The sequence below is a fragment of the Pleurodeles waltl genome, chromosome 1_1, assembly GCF_031143425.1.
Source record: "Pleurodeles waltl isolate 20211129_DDA chromosome 1_1, aPleWal1.hap1.20221129, whole genome shotgun sequence".
Classification (NCBI taxonomy): Eukaryota; Metazoa; Chordata; class Amphibia; order Caudata; family Salamandridae; genus Pleurodeles; species Pleurodeles waltl.
The window spans coordinates 207,074,471-207,095,111 of record NC_090436.1 but is presented as its reverse complement, the minus strand read 5'-3'; the positions used below and the strand labels follow the sequence as shown (position 1 = coordinate 207,095,111).

Sequence of the window (20,641 nt, the reverse complement as noted above, 5' to 3'; positions counted from 1 at the left end):
AGGCAGTAGCGTACTACAATTAACAGAGTTCAATGAGCTCCTGAGGGCTCTGGGCCCCAGTGTCACTGCGCCTGGTGCGCCAATGATAGTAAGGCCTCTGTGTGTGTAAATGTGTATGTGGTTTTTATATAGCACAAAGCTAGCCAAAAGGCAGTGGAGCCCTGTATACAATCAATGGCAACCATTTACTCAATAAGTGATTGGAAGGGTTTCTGGGTTCCAAGAGTAAGTGTTATTTAAAGCGATGTAACTTCAGATGTCTTCTAAACTGGAGATGGTTTTCAGAAGTCCTGAAGGATGTATTTATTTTATTTATTTATGTAGTTTTCCATAGAGCGAACCAAAACTCCCAGGGGCAGCAGAGCATTTTATGTAGACGTCATAAAAACTATATCAACTTGGTTTAACAGTGGAGAAACAACAATCAATCTATTGTAAAACGTCCATGAGGTGACAATATTGGTCATTAATGGTTTATTTGTCTCTTTCTGGAGCAAGTAACTTTTGAGGTAGGTGTGATCCCATTGTAATGGGAGATGTTTCTGGATGAGCAGGGTTTAGGTTTGATAGCGCGCCCAGTCTTTATAAATTACTTGTACTTGGACACGCCGGAGGTCGGTGAACCTTTTAACCGAGTTGGGTTCTCCTCATCCAAGAATAGTCGGATCACTTGAATCAATAATCAATAACCATTATAATCAATACCCAATACTCAATTAATAGATCAAACAACACATTAAGAATCAATAACAATCAGTATTTTGACGCACCATGACCTTTCAGTCATGAATAACCACACCAGTTTATTAAAAGTTAATGAGTTTATTTTCCCTATATTAACAAAGCTAACACAATATAAGTAAGTCTCAAAATCAAATGATATACGTATAAGAACATTACTAGCTGTCCATAGCGTCGGAAGAAACGCAATCTACGCAAAATCAGGATTATAATGCACTCAGTAATAGCAATGCAAATCACTAATATGAGCAACTTAATTTGACTAATTGCATACATCGGTCAGCATAATAAGATTTCAATTTAGCATGGTGCATCAGATGAATACCTCGACTGGCCTCTAATTAGCATTGGCATGTGGGGCTTCATGCAAAACAAATTTTGTGAACACAAATTTAGAAAACTTCTAGCTTGGGCCCTATCAAAATAAGCAGTTGGTACCTAAGAAGGAAAACACAATGCATAATACAATTATCCTTTCATATTTACCAAATACAACCAGCATTCAAGGAAAAGTCTTCGTCCTTCAGGTACCGGTTCGATCAGCATGGGGCGGATTTCAAAGGGGCAAAGTTAAAGCAAGTTTCCTTGCGGCAGCAAGGAAAATGGGGCAAAAGTTACTGCATGGACAAGATGGGGCAAAATTAAAGTTAAAGTCTCTAGGGTGAGAATTCTTAGTCTCTTTCTCTGCGACAGAGAAAAGGCATCAAAGAGTCTTTTAAAAATGGCGTCTTGAATCAGGCTTCAAAATGGCATCAAGGAAAATGGCTGACTTCTCTTTGTCCGGTGGGTTTAAGTAAGAAACGTTCCAAATTCTTCAGGGTCTTCCATTGGAGAGTTCATAGGGTGGCTTCCTTTTGACCAATGAATAGTTTCTTTCTCTTTGTACTCATTTATGCATAAGGTATCCTTGGAGCTTTGGAACACAAGTTGCAACAAAGTTTGCCAATTAATTCTGTATCAGAGTCTTTATTGTCTGCACCTGCAGAAGCTGACCTTGCTTCAAAGGGGATGAGACTAGCCTAGCACGAAACCTTGAGATAAGTGTATTAGTCATTTCTACTGGAAAAATACAACCTTAAAGTAAAAGTACGTTTTGTTAATACAAGTGAAAACCACGCAGTTAAATTTGAGACCAGGCCACTAGGCCAAAGCCTCTGCTAAATTTAAGCTAAGCATATAACAGTTTCAACAAGAAAATCATAGAATACATTTGCAATTATGACGGATTACTACATTTATCGATTCTTCATGATTAATTAAGCTTGTTTATAATAATGACGAACTACCTCGTGGGCACATTTTCCCACGTACATTATTTTTCTTTGCTAAAATCACATTGCCTTATACGATTTTGTTACATGATATATTAATATTTGTTAGTCTTTCTTTTTCTGCTTCATCAGGTTCACTTTAGGCTTTCTTTTGAAGTATTCATGAGATCAGGGAAGCAAACCTGATTGCAGAGTTAATGTTTCCCAGCACACTTTCAGTTATTAGTTCAAAAGAGGTCCAAACACCTGGGGATTTGTAGGATAGGGTCGCCTGTGCTAAAACTTTTTTTTAAAAAAATTGGAGAATTTGTCATAAATATTTAGTTGTTTGGTTATTAGAGAGGGAACTGGTCCTTTCTGCTATTAGTTCAATGAGCTGTTTGACGAAGAGAAGATTTTCTCCTGGAAGGCTGTAAATGATGTGAAATATTGTGGGTTTCGAGGAAGATATTTAAATTTCATCAGAAAGACATTCAAATGATGAAGATTGAATTGCTTTCAGGCTTTTAAATTGTATAGTAGAACTGTGATTAATTGGAACTCTTCCGCCTGCCATGTTTACCCTTCTGGTCATGGCGAATGATCACTTAAACTGGGGGAATTAGGAGATCCAGTATTGGCTGAGAGGAGGGAGAAACACACCTCTGTCAGGAACAACAATGCAAGATTATAAAACCGTATCATATTAGAAATCATGAGTTTTTGACTGTAGTGTGGCAGAGGGCTACTCCATGAGTAAATTCACTTTGCAGTAGAAGCAGGGAGTCTAATGGAGTCAGATATACCTGGAGCACGTGTAGAGTTTGTATGTTAAATGAGAGAGGAGGTGAAGCTAAATGCAGCATTACATCAAGGGCTGGGCATATGGAGGCAGATTTATCAATGCTTTGTATTGGTGCAAAGTCACATAAAGTGCTGCAAACCAGCTCAAATTGTCGATAAAGTGTTGATAAAGTATATTCTTACCTGCACAAAACGTTTTGCGCTGGAAAGTAGCCCTAAAAGCAACGCAAATACCTTGGTGGTACATCTGCAGTTCCACGTTCCCACCCACGGTTTATGATACACAACTCTGTTCACGAAAAAAAATTGTAGGATTTTGCATAAAAAATTACACCTTCTTGAGGCAGGCACTAAGAAAGAGCCATGTGTGCTGAACAGTACACCACACTACAAAGTATTGTATGTTTCAGTGTGGGAGGACCTGGCCTGGCAGTCCAGGCTAGACTTTTCCAATCCGAGCAGGGTCACAACTGATTTGCATATTACTGGGCCCAAACTGAAGTGGCATGATGTGCAAAATAACAATAGGCTGTTATGGAGTCGCAGGTAATTACCAGTGGCTGAGATAAATTCCATTCATCACTTTTTCTATACTTCATCAGTCTTTTTCTAAGCATAATGAATACATGAATGGTATTCCAGAAAGTAGGTGCATGAATTGAGGAGGCCTGTTGCCTTGGTTTTATTTCTTGGCAATTCAGGGTCTCCTTTCAGTTTGTGTCCCAAGGAGAGATTATAATATAGCAGGCACCGGCGAAGACTGCCAAAACAGTACTTTTCTACTGTACACAATACAGATAAAAATACAGCATGGCATATATGAGAACTGGAAACAGGAGAGGACAAAGAAAAAGAAGACACAAAGTACTAAGGAGAGTGTGATTGTAACTCACCAGGGAATTCCTACTCAAATCCATGGTGATACTCAGGACTGATAGCGTGTCAGAACCTTGATAAGTAAACTTACAAGCAGACACGCCTAGGCCGATGAACCTTTTGACCATGTTCGGAGACTTCCTAGTACGAGGTATCTTTCTGGCATCACAAAATCAATATATCAAAAAGGCAATCAATGTTCTTAGTAACTAATCAACAAGATAATCAATAACATTTCATAAGAATCAATAAATGAAAACACCATGAACTTTCGGCCATGAATAACTACACAAATCTAGTTAAGTGTTAGGATATTTATTCCCTATTGATTACAATCTAATAATCATCTCTGTTAAACTCATTAGCAATCAGTCTCATTAGTAACTCTTCAGATACATAATTTGAACACAGTTAATCAACGCATAGAGAATATTCATTAAGCATTAACGCATCATTAATAAGAAGCAGCTTAGCAAAGACTCAGAGTACATGATTCAACAAAGCAAGAACTCAGTCATTTGTCTATTTGCGTCAGATTTTAGTGAGCACCTTAACTAACCTTGAATTAGCATCGGCATGTTGGGCTTCATGCAAAACAATTTAGCAAACACATATTTGGAAAACATCTAACTATGGCCTCTATCAAAAGAGCAGTTGGTACCTAGAAAGAAAAGGCAAACAGTCAATTACAATTTTCATCAGATAGTTACCCCTCCAACGAATCAGCAAACAGCGTCAGACTTCGTCCTCAGGACATCAGTCGATTCACCATCAGCAAGGATAGGACATGGCAAAGTCTCAGTATGGCATAGCTAAAGAATAAAGCTCTTCCTTCATAAGGAGGAGAAGTAAGCATCAGTAAGGACTTAGATAAAGGATGGTCTAAAGTATCAGGAAGAATAAACAGCAAAGGCTCAAAAGAGCAATGGCAAAGCATGGCTTAATTCAGAATGTCAGAATAATGGCAAAGGTGTCCCAATAATGGCTGATTTCTCCTCGGGTCATGCGGTTATATCAAAACTGTCAGGACTAGCCCTTAATTCCCCATTGGATAATATTTGGTGCATCATTATCTCTGTCTAATAATTTACTACGGCTACACACACATCTCTAGCTTCTGGAAAAGTACAGCTTTGTGTCCTTCAGGAAGAAAACACATTGCACGTTAGGAAAAACACAGTTTAATATGAGACCAGGCTGCTAGGCCCAGACCCTCTCTAACTAAGGCCTAGTAATTTAGTTAAAAAGACCCTTAATAAATTACTCTAATTATGATATGGTAATACAAACTCAAAACATTAGTACATTATTAATTCATCATTAATAAGCTTCATTAGTCTTCGTATATATTGGTGACCACTCCCCATGGGCACATTTCAAATGCGTACATTATTTTCTACGTTAACGCATTCTCTATGCAGCTTCATTACACAATATAATGCAAGCTTTTCATGTTAATATTAATTTTAAAAGAAACACTCCAACAGGACCACAAACATGACTGTGGAAAAGAGTGAAGTCCTCATTGGGAGTAAAACACCAGTCATTCCCCTCCACAGGACTTACCATTGGCAGGGATACCAGTAATGTCTGAGGGGAGTGGGAAATAATGAAGTTTGTGAATTCTGGGGGAATGGCATTCAGAAATCAAACTTACCTTGCCTATTTCTGAATGTTTTTCTCAAGTATTCCACCGGGGACTTTTCCTGTTTGCCACAGGTGAATGCTTCAAGGGGAATACCACTGAGCAGCTAAACTCAAAATTCCAATAGATCTAGTAACTGGCATTACTCGACCCATCGGAAATAACGGGCCACTAGCAATGAAAGCCTAAATGTCTGGAATCTTCTCTCACTGTGTCCCACAGGGGTTCAATTAGAAAAATGTTTTATCTATTCAACCTCTTTTTTCCACAGTACTAGCAGCGGGGACACCAGACTAGAAACTAGAAAACAAGAGTCCTGGTATTCAACCCCAAAGGGCAGATCTTCCATTACCGCTCACAATACATCATAGTGAGCGTCTCTCTGTATTAAGCTCCAGAATTACCTGTCCTGGACAATGCCGTTTTACTAAAATAGTTTGTGTCTGCAGCAAAGGGGCATGCTTCCCTTCAGAAATATTCACTTATCACAATTTAATGTGTTTTTCCAAAGTGCCAACCATAACCAGACGATAATAGAGTCCGGGGTGTATCTTAGTCAACACAGTTGACGGACTGAGTCTGAGAGTTCACAATAATCACCATGTTGTAAGTAGCACTAAAAAAGATACAACGTGGTATATAGTTGAGGGATTGCAGGGTGTATCAGTGGCAGGTAAAAATATTTTGAAAAATACAAAATATCCTTGAAGACATTCACATTTTTCCATGCTTTGAGGTTTATGTGCGCTGCATGAAAACAGCTTGAGAAATTAGAATATTTGTCAGTGAAAATCTGTCATTGTCAACGTTGGCACAAAGTGACAGTAACCTCCCTCAACAAAGTACCTCTAACCATCATCCAACTACCATCTTCAAGGTGGACTGAGTGATAGAGAATATCATCCTCATTGACCATCAGTAGCCTGCCAAACCCTTGTGATGTAAGAACTAGGTGGGGGTAATATCAGTTGGCAGGGTGGAAAATTGGAGGTAGCCCTTCCCCGCAGTTCACAGGCAGAGGTAGTACCCAGTAGGAACTCAGGGGCTTTCACTGTCCATTCGTTTATGTACAGTATGGTGGTGTAATCCCCAAGGAGCCCTGTCAGTGGTATTACCTGCCCTGAGATACACAAGCACTCCAAGTAACAAGGTGTCCCTGGGGATTCCCTTGCAGATGCTGTGAGCATGTGCAGACCTAGTGTGAGTATTCCTATTTGGATGGGCAGAGGTCCTTGCTCACTCCGGGCAAGGTAAACCTTGGAACTAATGCTGTGCTTTGGGAGCTCTGAATCTCAGGAATGTTCAAGTTTTCCCGCTGCACTGCCTGCATGTGAGGCATTCCTCAGGGCTTGGGGGTCTCCGCCAGGCACTGTTTCCACAAGGCAGACCTGCAGGGCCACCATATGGAATGGAGACATCAATATTGTAGCCCTTAACTCATGCTGATGTTTGCAACTGTGTAACCTTTCTCCCACCTTAGCTCACCTGCACATTCAATAGAGTGCAATAACTGCTAGTGGCTATTGTGTGGTGGCAAGATTTAGGCCTGCGTGTGTCGGTACGTGGCCCCAGATCCTTACCCTCCAGTAGGTTACAGCTCCAGTCACAATGAAGGCAGCTCAGGAGCTGAGTGTCTACTACATTGATCTCTGTGTATCCTGTAGGCCATGGGGACCAGTTACTGTAAGATGCCTTGGTGGGTTATTGTACCTGTTGTACAATTGTTTGCAGAGAACATTTGTTTGTCAAGAGCAGCACCTTATGTTTATGGTGCTGCCCGGTCAAATATATTGGGTGCTTGGCATCAATTAAAAGTAGATTACAAAAACAAACAGAATGTGATCAAGTGGCCAAAGCATCCAGTTGAGAGTTTACACAGATTGTATCTCAACGATCAGATCTCTTAAAGCTTGATCTTTCATGCCATTTAGCAGTCGCGAAGCTCTGGGAGGTAGGAGCAGTGTGAGGCCCATTGGGTAGTGCTGGGAAGCCCTTGGGCAGCCATGCGCTCTATAAATGCCATAACATAACATAGCCACACACTATACAATTCTTTTTAGACAAAACAAAGTCTGTGATTTGCTAAATCACAGGGTTTGCGCCCACAAAATGGCTTTTTGTTCAATCCAGAAGACTCATTATGTGATTCTGTAATAGATTCACAAACTGCAAAATTAGGTTTGAGAGGCATAACAAATCATAAATTGAAAGGGGTGCGTTGAGGGCGGCCCTTCCATTCTGTGATTTGCAATGCTATGTATCAATGGTCTGCAACAACAATTTTGATCTCAAAGCATTGATAGGTTACTGACTCCTCGAAAGATGTGGTAACAAACTGGGACCCTTTTCCCTTGAAAAGGGAAAAGGGTCCCAGTGGGAAACCATGCCCTTTGTGAAAGTGAAAAAAAAAGATAAAATATAAAAAAGAGCAGTGGTCCTACTCTTAAATATATTTTTTAAGTACTTTTTATTTAAGAGCAGACCTGTTTCCATTAAGAAAATAGGTTGCATTAAAAATATTTCCTTTATTTCACTGCAGTCACTGCCATGGGGGTCTCCTAACACCAGCAGTTTACTGTTCCTGTGATGGTATCCAATTGAAGTGAGTCACAATTTGCCACCTATCTCCTGAATATTGATAAGGTAGGTTGAATTGTGACCCACTCCATGGGCAGTTTACCACTTTTTGAGAATCAGTACTCTGTACATCTTGCCCATAATGCCTTAATAATACCCTTTGTTTTTAAATGTATGTGTGTGTGTTTGTCCATCGTGTGTGTGTGCATGTTTGTGTGTGTGGATCTCAAGAGAGGAAAGTTCACTTTAAACACTTTAAAGATTCTGAAACACAAGCTTCTGTGTCTCCAGTGCTTCAAATTCCAGGTGAAAACGGACACTGACACCACCATACTGAACTGAGAGTCCCTAGATCCAAGTTCCCAATAGAAAATGCATGCACTCTCCCTGTAGCTACACCCTTGATTGGAGGAATGCACAGGGGTTTAAGAAAAAACATATGTGGCCTCATTTAACATATGGTAGGAATGTGTTTACCAGATAAATCGCTGATTACTGATCTTTTATGCACATTGTGACAATTAGAATTGTGGTAAAACTGAGTAATGAATACTGAAATAATCCATCAGGGATTAAATATTACATAAAACTGAGCTAATATAAGCAGCCAGAGGCTGAAAAAGTTACAGAATGTGCTGTAATGTTTCTACTGCAGTTACTTCACGTTTTCCACAAAACAATGGATCAGGAGGTAGTACCCAGTGGCAGTCGTAATGATCACTTCAAGGTACTAGGAGCCAGATGTGCTAAACACTGATCACACAACACTGGTCACAATTTGCGACCAGTATGTTTGCTACCAGAATGCTAATTTGCAAATTGACCCATGTACGACTAGGTCAGTTTGCAAATTACTGATTCCTAGTGGGTTGCAATTCGACCTATTTCATGAATATTAATGAGGTAGGTTGCAAATTGCAACTCACTAAGAATCATAGGCATCACAGGGATGGTGTCCTGCTAAGGGCAGCACACCACCAAGCCTGTGATATCTTTTAACTATAAAAAAAATACAATTTCATTTTCCTTAAAGGAAAACTGGATGCTTATAAACAAAAAAAATGAAAAATGCACTTTTCATTTTTTAAGAGAAGGCAGTGGTCTGTCGGACCACAACCTACTCTAAAAAAAATTTTTTTCAACATTTACAAAGCAGAAGGAGTCCTTTGGAAACCATTCCCATTTGTAAAAGGCCCACCGCCTCCTTTGATGAAGTGGTAAAAGATTCATGTTTTACAAAACATTAATACACACCATTCCAATTCGGTATTTGGAAAAGATGCCCTAAAAACGCCCTTTCCAAATACCAAATTGGTATTTGATCGAAAACCAAAATAGCTATTCGGTGACTTGTTGCCAAATTGCAATTTGGGCTTCCCTTTCATACATCAGAAAAAGCATTTTTGGAGTCACAAATGGCCCGATTCTGCAAATCCTATGTTCTGAATTTGTATATAGATTTAAATTAAGGAGGGAAAGTAAGCACATTTGGTTTAGATAACACAGGTCCTTTTGTACTTTATTAAAGACCACTAATCGCCTCAATTTTAGTGTTAGCATCAAGTGTCTTGAGAGTCCCAAAGAAATGTTACTAAGCAGACACAGTTTAGGACTACGGTCATCGCTACAGTGCCTTTTACTGCATGGTTCAAATCCCTGCCAGGTGCTCTGTGTAATGAGTTTTACCAGCACAATCTACTTAACGCGCTCCTTATAGTGATCTGCACGTTCGTTGCTTTATCCCATCTTCTGATGACGCACGAACACGGCGTTTAGGCAGCAGCAATTTACATCATCTTGAGCGAATGGCATAACTCTGTGTCTCAGAGGTACAGCGCTGCCACAACAAACCCTTACAGAATCAACCTTTACCCAAGTACTGAATGCAGGCTTTATATGCATGTTTAAAACATTATTGCAGTGTGGTTACTGGTTATCATATGTCCTCTTCCTAAGTTATCATTTCGTTCCGGTTTATGACTAACTGATTTTCGATGCTTTAGAGACTCCCAAATGCACTTAGGCCTTCACCTTGTCTTCTATGCCTGGCTGGTCGGTGACGTACACACAATTATTGGAGCCATTCACAAAAGCATTAAGGAGTACAGAAAGTAGTATTCTTTTACTACTCTTGCATACCTAAATCGGCCCTGAAATGTCCACTTCCCTATTAGCAAAAGATATGGGCACAGTCCTTCTAATTTGTATTAATTATTTATGAATCATCCTGGTTACTCATATTAGATGCTTTGGGGCAAATTCACAAAGTCATGTATGTAAAAGAATACCACAACAGTACTCTTATATACTCTTACCAGCCTTTGTGAATCGGCCCTCCTGTGTTTTATGATTTTGTATATGTTGACAAGGTGGTAGACACCCAGAAGCGGTATGCATAATTGAAGATGTTCAGAGTAAAAAATGTCTTTGTCCTACTGCATGAACCTATGTGGAGGAGGTAGAAAAAATGTCATGTTTTTAGACATTTATTGTCCAACATCACAAAACATATATTGCGAGGATTCATTCTCAGCCAATCAAGAGTTTTGAGTGAATCCACCTAACAGGAGCACCAGAAGTCTATATTTTCATGGGTTTCTGGCCTATATAACTTATTTCCATGAAACTGCTGGCAGAAACCCAGTGCTGGGGGCCACAGGAGGGCCTGCACTGCCCATGCCCCCCTGCCACCACCCTCACAATACGCTCTGTCTTTTTTGCAGACAGTGAGCATTCCGAGGATGCTGTTGTGCCACCGCATTGTGGCACTGATTCCGCCAGTTTGAGCAGCAGAAACACTGTAATGCAATGTTTCCGCCAGTCACCCCGGTGGAAACATCGTAATAAGACTGGGCAGAGGCCATCGGTATGGCAGCAGCCTCCTCCCAGCGGCTTTGGCGGTCCACTCGTCCATGTTAAGGCATAATGAGTTCGCTTTCAGCCAGGAGGAAAGCAAAGGCAATTTGTACACTGTGTCTGAAGAACATGTATATAGCCTTTGAATTTTAAAGTAATCTGTGCATCATCAGTATAACCATTAAACGTAAGGTCCAAAGATTGAATCCTGTCCTTTGGTAGAGCTTTAAAAGCAATTTCCTAAACAATTTGTTGAGGAAAATGTAATGTTCAGACCTTCCAGTCTAGACGGGGGTTATGATGTCAAGGCAGGGTCATCCCGAGAACAATGGTAAATGCCAGTGCATCAATAATATTACATCTAAATCATATTAAAATATTAAAATCAATCTGTTAAACATGGCATTTTGAGTTGTCATAGGCAACCATTCAGTTTCAGTGCAGATGTCTCCAGAGGACAGTGGTCTTCCGACGATACCTGTTACCAGGAATCTGTGTTTCCACCTGGAACTAGTGATTTATAAGGCATCTCGAAGCTCCGGAATCCAATAATGCCATGACTGTCGGTTGGTGGGGTCCAGGCGCACTCAACAGGGCCTGTAATAAATAATCAATCTTATCAATAACAGACAGTTCAGTAATAACTCTGTTTGTCCTTGGTCAGTTAGTCACAGACAAGCCATTCCATTTCCATGTGGGCAACATCGATCAAAATTGTCCGTCTTTCCACAGTAAATCCGCAGACTTGCCCTTCTTTTTTCTTCATCTGTCAAGGATTTTTTTGCTCTTCTCATCTGCTCTTCTAGATTTGCCTGTACGTCCATACTTTAAATAACCTAGGAGCATGTCTGATGAGGATGCATCTCTCTCTTTTTCTGGGCTACAATCTGAGGCATTAGGTCTTTGAAAGCTGTGGATGTTCTAGACAGATTCACCACCAAGGTCAATGTGTATTTAATTCGTTTTTAAGCCCCTGGTAAAATGCAGATGGTGCCGCCTCATCGGTCCGCACAGCTTCTAAAAATGGTTAAAATGGCTAATATATCTTACCTGTGCCTCATTACCCTGTTTGAAGGTTAATAATTTGTCATATTCTGCTTAAGCAATGTGTCTCTGTCCACTGAGTGCATAATTGATTACAATTCAAAAACAAAAAAAGTTGCAGTATTATTAAGTGCGTCCTTTGTTAGGTACAATAGCAAAAAGCAATCTTGTCTGGATCACCACAAATTGCTGTGGGTAGACCAGAAAGGACGATGACATTGTGCTAGAAATTACTGCAACTGGTGTATATCCCTTCTAAACTTTGTTTGTGAGTTTAAAAACATTACAGACAGTAGGGGTTCTGCCCAGTCGCATTTTCAAGGTACAGGACTGTATGTGACAGTGTCACCTCCAGAAGCCACTGTCTCTGCAGTTTGAAAGGAGAAGTGGAAATTACAGGAGGAGAGAGAAGGTGGTTGATATGGTTCAACAAAATATTCTCAGTCTCCATGGACTTTCGTAATGGCTGGCAGCATTTTCTTGGATTCGGCTTTCAGAGAAGTCCAAGCACTGCCAAACTGCCAGGTACCTAGAGTTTTGATCAACTGAAAGCCTTAGTCATTCTTCACTGTATAAACGAGCAATGGAGAACTATTCAATCGCTGTTGCGATCTGGGAATGGGCAGGGAAGAGAAACATTGAATTGGAGTTCATGCTCAGACTGGACCCTTCATTGTTTGGAAACAGTAATAAAGGCCTCACTGGTAATGGTTTGGGGATTGACTGCACCTGCAATAATGAAGGGAAGAACCACATTCTAATATGGGGTACTCTTTGGTGGAATAAAGCAGTAGTGCAAGTGTTGGAAATGACCATATTTTGCATGGTATTCCCCCTGATATTTGCCTTCTTATGCTGAACCCATTTTTACTGGCCATAAGAGACTGCACATTTTACTCCTGCTAACCAGTGGTAAGGTGCTTATGCTCTCCCGTCTAAACATATTCTAATTGGCATACCCCTAATTGACACATGTAATTGACTTGTAAGTCCTTATTGTATGGTACCACATGCACCCAGAGTCTGTAAATCAAATGCTTTTAGTGGGCTTACACACTGAGGGGCATATTGAAGAGCCTCTCGCGCCATTCTAACACTACATTAGCGTGATTTTGTTTTTACGCTAATGTGGCGCTAGAAGGCCAAAAACGCTGTGCCATATTAAAAAAGTGGAGCAATGCATGCATTGTGCTACTTTCTAACCCTTTGCGCTAAATTATGCCTGCGCCATGCATAATGTATGCAAAGGGGGTGTTCCCCCGTTGGAGGGGCCAAAAAAAATGGCACAAAGAAATCTAAGCGATTGCTCAGAGCAGGCGTTAAAAGGAGGCTTCCATTGGTAACAATGGGCCTCTTTGTGCTTCACAGGATTAGCGTCAAACTTTTTGACACTAAGGTGGTCATTACAACCCTGGTGGACGGTGTTAAAGCTGCGGTAATACCGCAAACAGGCCGGCGGACAAAAAAAGGGAATTATGACCATGGCGGAAACCGCCAACATAGACAGCCACTTTAACACTCCGACCGCCACGGCGGTACAGACAAGCAGCGCGGCGGTCACCGCCAACAGACAGGCGGAAGACAAAGTACCGCCCACAGAATCACAACCCACCAATCCGGCACCTTTTCCGGGGCGGATTCACTGTGGATAAAAGCACGGCAGAAACAGCTTTTGCAATGCGAAAACGCTCACCTGAACACACTCCACGACGGAAGGAGGCTACCATGGAGCCCGAAATACAAATACTCCCTGCGCTTGTCTTCCTGCTCCTGTACGATCACCAGCAACGTAGGCGCCGAAGACAACGGTGAGTACTGCACCTACGACATAGGGGAGGCAAAAGTCAGGGGGACACACACGCAACACCCCCACCCCCAACCCGAACCTGGCACACTACAACACACACATCAATGCAGTTCCAAACAGCACAGTAACAACCCCCAACCCCCCCCGGAAGAATGCAAAGACAAAACGAAATCAATTCAAACATTGTAATGTATCAAAATACAGTAACCTACTATATACAGATAGATATACACTTTCCAAATATATACATCACGATTAGTAGTGCGGGTATGCTCATTTCAATGTCCGTGGACCACTGGGCCCAAAATTCATGGTCGAGGCCCACACTAGATACCTGTCCAAAAACGGAGAGAACACTGCAGGGGCATCAGATAGAAATACAACACGCACCTCAGGGGGAAGGGAAGGGGGGGCACCTCAGCCGGATTACAGCACCACGTCAGATCCCCGACGGGGCTCCATGCCCATTGATGTATCCTGGGGAGTGCAAAGCCACAGTCTCTCAAGCCTCTACAGTGGGTGGTTTGCCCACTGTACCATCCTGGGGAGTGCAAAGCCACAGTCTCTCAAGTCTCTACAGTGGGTGGGTTGCCCACTGTACCATCCTGGGGAGTGCAAAGCCACAGTCTCTCAAGTCTCTACAGTGGGTGGGTTGCCCACTGTACCATCCTTGGGAGTGCAAAGCCACAGTCTCTCAACTCGATAACAGTGGGTGGGTTGCACACTGTACCATCCTGGGGAGTGCAAAGCCACAGTCTCTCAACTCGATAACAGTAGGTGGGTTGCCCACTGTACCATCCTGGGGAGTGCAAAGCCACAGTCTCTCAAGTGGATAACAGTCTCCACTGGTTCTGGAGGGGGACTGGTGCCCAGAGTGCTTCATGCTGTGAAGGACAGACAGAGTGGATGCAGGTCTCCACTGGTTCTGGAGGGTGACTGGTGCCCAGAGTGCTTCATCCTGTGAAGGACAGACAGAGTGGATGCAGGCCTCCACTGGTTCTGGAGGGGGACTGGTGCCCGGAGTGCATCACTCTCCCCGTGAAGGACCCTGTTCCGTCCCTGTCCCAGCTGCACATGGGCTAATGATGCTTGATTTGGCGGTGCTTTGCCCTGTTCAGCGCTCTTCACCATGGCGGTCTTTGCCCTGTTCAGCGGTGCTTTGCCATGGCCGTGCTTTGCCCTGTTCAGCGGCTTCACCATGGCGGTGCTTTGCCCTGTTCAGCGGTCTTCACCATGTCGGTCTTTGGCCTGTTCAGCGGTGCTTTGCCATGGCGGTGCTTTGCCCTGTTCAGCGGTCTTCACCATGTCGGTCTTTGGCCTGTTCAGCGGTGCTTTGCCATGGTGGTGCTTTGCCCTGTTCAGCGGTCTTCACCATGGCGGTCTTTGGCCTGTTCAGCGGTGCTTGCCTTTGCTGTCTCTGACCTGTGCAGCGGTGTGTGGCATTACAGTCCCTCAGTGACCTGCGGGGCTGTGGCTGCCGGGGCCCTCCAGGTCACTGACTCCGGCGGTGGTCTCCTGACCTGTGACGAAACTGGTACCCTCCAGGGCACTGACTCAGGCGGTGGTCTCCTGACCTGTGACGATACTGGTGCCCTCCAGGGCACTGACTCCGGCGGTGGTCTCCTGACCTGTGACGATACTGGTGCCCTCCAGGGCACTGACTCCGGTGGTGGTCTCCTGACCTGTGACGATACTGCTGGCGGTGGCGTCCTGGCCGGCGGGGAGGATGGCGGCCTTCTCGGCCGTGTTGCTCTTCCCAGACTTTGGAGACTTCTTCTGCCCCTTCAACACCTTGGGAGGAGTCACAGCAGACTCAGCACTCCCCCCGGGACGCTTGTGAGCTGTTTTTCCGCCAGGACTATTCACTCTCTCCCGTCGGCCACTTTCCAACTTAAGGTGCTTTACAGGGGGTGGACTGGCAGTGCTTTGGCTCCGTGTCACACTGGCTGCCCTGGTGGCCGGTGCACTCCACACACCTTTAACACGCACCACTGGTACCAGACTTATTTTGGCTGAGGTGCTACTACGGGACCTATGAATTGGAGGGGTGAGGGTGGGGGGAAAGAGGTCAACGTCGCTGAGGAAGAGTTTCTGACGAACCTTTGGATGGGTAGCTGGAGGGGGTCTGGGAGTGGAGGAAGAGGAGGTGGTTGTAGGAGGTGTCACTTTAGGTGATTTGGGTGCAGGTGCAGGTACTGGAGGCTGTCGTGAGGTGGATGGATGTTGGGTGTGTGGGTGCCCGCGTTTGTGAACTTTGGGAGGGGGCGTCACAGACACACTGGGAGTGGACACAGGGGACGTGTAAATGGTAGTGGGGGTGGTGAGTGAAGGTGAGCGGGGTGTGGTGCTGGGTGTTCTGGTGCGAGTCCTAGTGCCTGTAGATGTAGTGCATGCAGGTGAGAGTGTAGACAACACTGGGAGGGAGGAGGGAGACGACGACGAGGGGGGGACAGTGGAGGCAGTGGATGTTGCTGTGTCTGTATGTGGGTGATGCCTGTGTGAGTGCCTGTGGGATGTGTGGTGCTTATGTTTGCCTGAGCTACTTTTGTGTGTTGGGGTGTGTGCATGCTTGTCTGATGGTGTGCTTGGGATAGGCTGGGGTACAGGGGATTGGGTCTCGGTGGAGGAAGTTAGAGGGGGGAGGCTAGACACAGGGACAATGGCTGCCATCAGTGCTGAAGCCAGAGATTTCAGGGTTCGATGAAGGGCACCCTGACCAGAATGAATCCCTCCAGGAATGCATTACCGTGTTGCAACTCTCTTTCTACACCCTGGATGGTATTCACAATGGTAGACTGCCCAACAGTGAGTGACCTGAGGAGGTCAATGGCCTCCTCACTGAGGGCAGCAGGGGTGACTGGGGCAGGGCCTGAGGTGCCTGGGGAGAAGGTGATGCCCACCCTCCTGGGTGAGCGGGCACGGAGCGAAGGCTGAGGGGCTGCTGGGAGGGCGGTGCTGGTAAGGGGGGGTGGCGGCTGTACCTGTAGAAGTTGGGGGCACAGATGGTGCCGCCACCACAAGGGAGCTCCCATCGGCGGACGAGTCTGTGTTGCTGTTTGGCGATCCGGTGACCGACGTGAAGCTCCCCTCGCCCTCCGTCCCACTGGTGTATTCAGAGTCTGTGGTGTGGTCCTCCATGGCCATGTGGGATGCAGCTCCCTCGTGCTCCGGTGCCACTGTACCTCCGCCTGATGATGCTGATGCACAAAAGAACAGGGAGAGCACAAAAAGGGGGGGGACGACAGAAGAAAGACAAGTTGAGTGCATGGCTTACCGCTACCGTTGGTGGACAATACAGACACAGCAGCCCCCTGCACTACGCCGTGCTCTTGGCCTCTACAGATGTAATTCCTGGGATCTGGCCTACATGGCTATAGTGGACTTCTTCACACATAGATGACACAGGGGCATGTATACCTGTACTTGGCACTCTACAGAGGTGGGCTGGAGTGCCACATGGCATGCATTACGGAGGGGCCTAGCCTACCTAACTCGCCCTGGCCTAGGGGAACCCACAGCCCTCCTCCCCCACCCAGACCCCTCCACTGTGCGCAAAGTCCACAGAATTATGTTGTACTCACCCCCTTGTGTCTGCTGTGATGCCCTCAAGCGCCCATCCAACTCAGGGTAGGCCACCGCCAGGATCCGGAACATCAGGGGGTCATGGTGTGATGGGCACCCCTCCCACATTGGGAGGCCATCCCCAGCTGAGCCTCCGCCGTCTTCTTGCTCCAGCGGCGAATGTCCTCCCATCTTTTACGGCAGTGGGTGCCCTGTCTCTGGTGGACCCCCAGGGTCCGGACGGCCTTGGCAATGGCATGCCAAATGTCCTTCTTCTGGTGGGCGCTGACCTACTTGACATGTACAGGGGAAGAAGAGAAGTCATTAACAAGTGCACCGTCAAAGTGAGTGGCCCCCATCCCTACCCTTGCCATGTGGCACATGCATTCACAGTCCTTCATGGTCGCTTAACTCTGCCCCCTTGCTACTGACATCCAGCCCTCTCCACCCAGCATAGCCCATACAACGTGCTCCCTGTGTACTTACCTGTTGGTCTGGAGGACCATAGAGTAGCGTGTACTGGGGGAGGACCCCGTCGACTAGCTTCTCCAACTCCTGAGCAGTGAAGGCAGGGGCCCTTTCCCCAGACGCAGCAGCCATTGTCTCTTCCAGACCGAGGTCACAGCAGCACTTGCAGTATAGGTCCTCTCCTGTCGAAGATCAGGTATCGAGTGATTGAACAGATAGAAAAAAGCCGGTCACGTCCGCGGCGGTGACGTCCGCGGCGGTGCGTATCATCACCGCCGGCGCACTTCGTCATTGGCTCCTGGGACCCATAGGGTCCAATGTTAACCAATGCAGCATTGCGCCGCCGTCTACGACCGCCTACCGAGACGGTGTACAACGCCAGCGCAGATACCTCACACCCCATTGTCCCAATTTAGAGGTCAGGCAGCCACCATTTCAGGGGCCCACATGGCTTCATTTACTACTGCGTCACACATACCTAGGCCTACGCTCAACACACATACAGGATGAGTTTTGTATTTGGTGTCGTGTTCTGTGTAGCTGTGGGTACATACCTGGGATTTTGTTGACTCTGTGGTCGCTGTTGTCCTTCTTAGGCACCGTCAGCTGGGACATTTGAGGAGATGGCAGAATCCTCTGGTGTACCGACCACTGGTGGACCTGTTAACAATGGAGGAGCAACATTTGATCATCACCTACAGGTTTGACCGTGCCACAATCCAGGAACTGTGTACCCAGTTGGAGCCAGACCTTATGTCACCAATCCGCCATCCCACAAGAATACCCCCTGACGTGCAGGTGCTAACAGTGCTCCATTTCCTTGCAAGTGGGTCATTTCAGACAACAGTGGCCATGGCATCAGGGATGTCCCAGCCTACGTTTTCCAACGTGCTGTCCAGAGTGTTGTCTGCCCTGCTGAAACACGTAAGGAGCTACATCATTTTCCCTCAGGTGGAGGATTTGGCTGCAGTGAAGGGTGACTTCTATGCCCTGGGACATATCCCCAACATCATAGGTGCTATTGATGGCACCCATGTAGCTCTGGTCCCCCCACGCAGGAGTGAACAGGTGTACAGGAACCGGAAGAGTTATCATTTCATGAATGTACAGATGGTATGTTTGGCAGACCAGTACATCTTCCAGGTGAATGCTATGTTCCCTGGCTCGGTGCATGACGCCTACATCCTGCGGAATAGCAGCATCCCTTATGTGATGGGTCAACTCCAGAGGCACCGTGTGTGGCTATTAGGGGATTCTGGTTACCCCAGCCTGTCATGGCTACTGACCCCAGTGAGGAATCCCAGGACCAGGGCAGAGGAACGCTACAATGAGGCCCATGGGCGGACTAGGAGGGTCATCAAATGCACCTTCGGCCTCCTGAAGGCCAGGTTTAGGTGCCTCCATATGACAGGTGGTTCCCTATTCTACTCACCAAGGAAGGTGTGCCAGATCATCATCGCCTGCTCCATGCTTCACAATCTTGCTTTGCGACGCCAGGTGCCTTTTCTGCAGGAGGATGGTCCAGATGACGGTGTTGTGGCAGCTGTGGAGCCTGTGGAGCCTGTGGACAGTGATGAGGATGAAGCTGAGGAAGAAGACATAGACAACAGGGAGTCAGTCATACAGCAATATTTCCAGTGACACACAGGTGAGAATTTTTTTTTAACTATCACATTCACTTTCACAATTCTACCTCTATCCTGTCTGTCAATTAGTAGCAGTATATGGTAACTGAGTTGTACATTTCCATTACGGTTTCACAGGTGTGGTTACCAACGTGTGTCATCTGCTTGCATCCTTCATGGACTTGTGATGTGTGACATAGGTATGTTGACATTACATTTTCGAACGGATTTTGCCATTGTCATAGTTAATACACATTTTCATAATCACAGACTGACTCCAGATTGTTTTGTGGTTCAAGGGTGTTTATTGAAGTGCTAATTATTGGAGGGGGTGGCAAAATGGTGATGGGTGATGGTGGAGGAATGTCCATGGCAGAGTCCAGTCTATTAGTCACACAGGTGCATTGCCCATATGGGCATAGGAAGTGGAGCTGGGGCAGTTCAAATCTGGACAGGGTAACAAAGTGGGACAGTGGGAGGACAATCAGGGTGGTCTCAATTCCTGGCGGGTGTCTTGCCATCTTGCTCTGTCCTGTTCCTGGATCTCAGGGACCGCTTGCGGGGTGGTTCTCTGTCTGCAGGGGGTGGGGTGCTGGTGTGGTGGTCCGGTGGCTGGGCGTCCTGTCCACTAGCGCCGGCGGAGGTGGTGGGCAGTTCATCGTCCATGCTAGTGTCAGGGGCCCCTTGTAGTGCCACGGTGTCCCTCATGGTCTTTTGTATGTCCTTCAGCACCCCTACGATGGTGCCCAGGACGGAGCTGATGGTTCTAAGCTCCTCCCTGAACCCCAAATACTGTTCGTCCTGCAGGCGCTGGGTCTCCTGAAACTTGGCCAGGACCGTCGCCATCGTCTCCTGGGAGTGGTGGTAGGCTCCCATGATGGAGGAGAGGGCCTCGTGGAGAGTGGGTTCCCTTGGCCTGTCCGCCCCCTGTCGCACAGCAGCCCTCCCAGTTCCCCTGTGTTCCTGTGCCTCCGTCCCCTGGACCGTGTGCCCACTACCACTGCCCCCAGGTCCCTGTTGTTGTTGGGGTGGTGGGTTACCCTGGGTTCCCTGTAGTGGTGGACACACCGCTGATTGACGTGTCCTGGGTACGGAGGTATGGGCCCGCTGGGTGGGTGCTGTGCTGGTGTTACCAGAGGGTGGAAGGTCAGTGTTGGGCTGTGCCTGTGCAAGGGGAACCGACTGTCCCGAGGCCCACGATGGTCAGGGCTGGTCATCTGGATCCAGTTGGCCAGAGCTGCTGTCATCACTGTGGGCCTCTTCTGTGGGTGGGGTAGAGATGTCTGGACCCTCCTGTCTGGTGACGTTGGGTAGTGGTCCTGCAGGGGTATAAAAGCATGATTATTGCATGTGTGTGTGTCATTGTGTGCAATGGGTGGGTGAGCGT

The 20,641-nt window shown here is 46.0% G+C and overlaps 1 long non-coding RNA gene across 1 annotated transcript in view; it reads right to left on the bottom strand.

The window, feature by feature from the left end:
• Positions 1–20,641, bottom strand: part of LOC138282857 (uncharacterized) — a 61,153-nt gene that overhangs the window by 9,836 nt on the left and 30,676 nt on the right. The gene's annotated exons all lie outside the window — the stretch shown is intronic.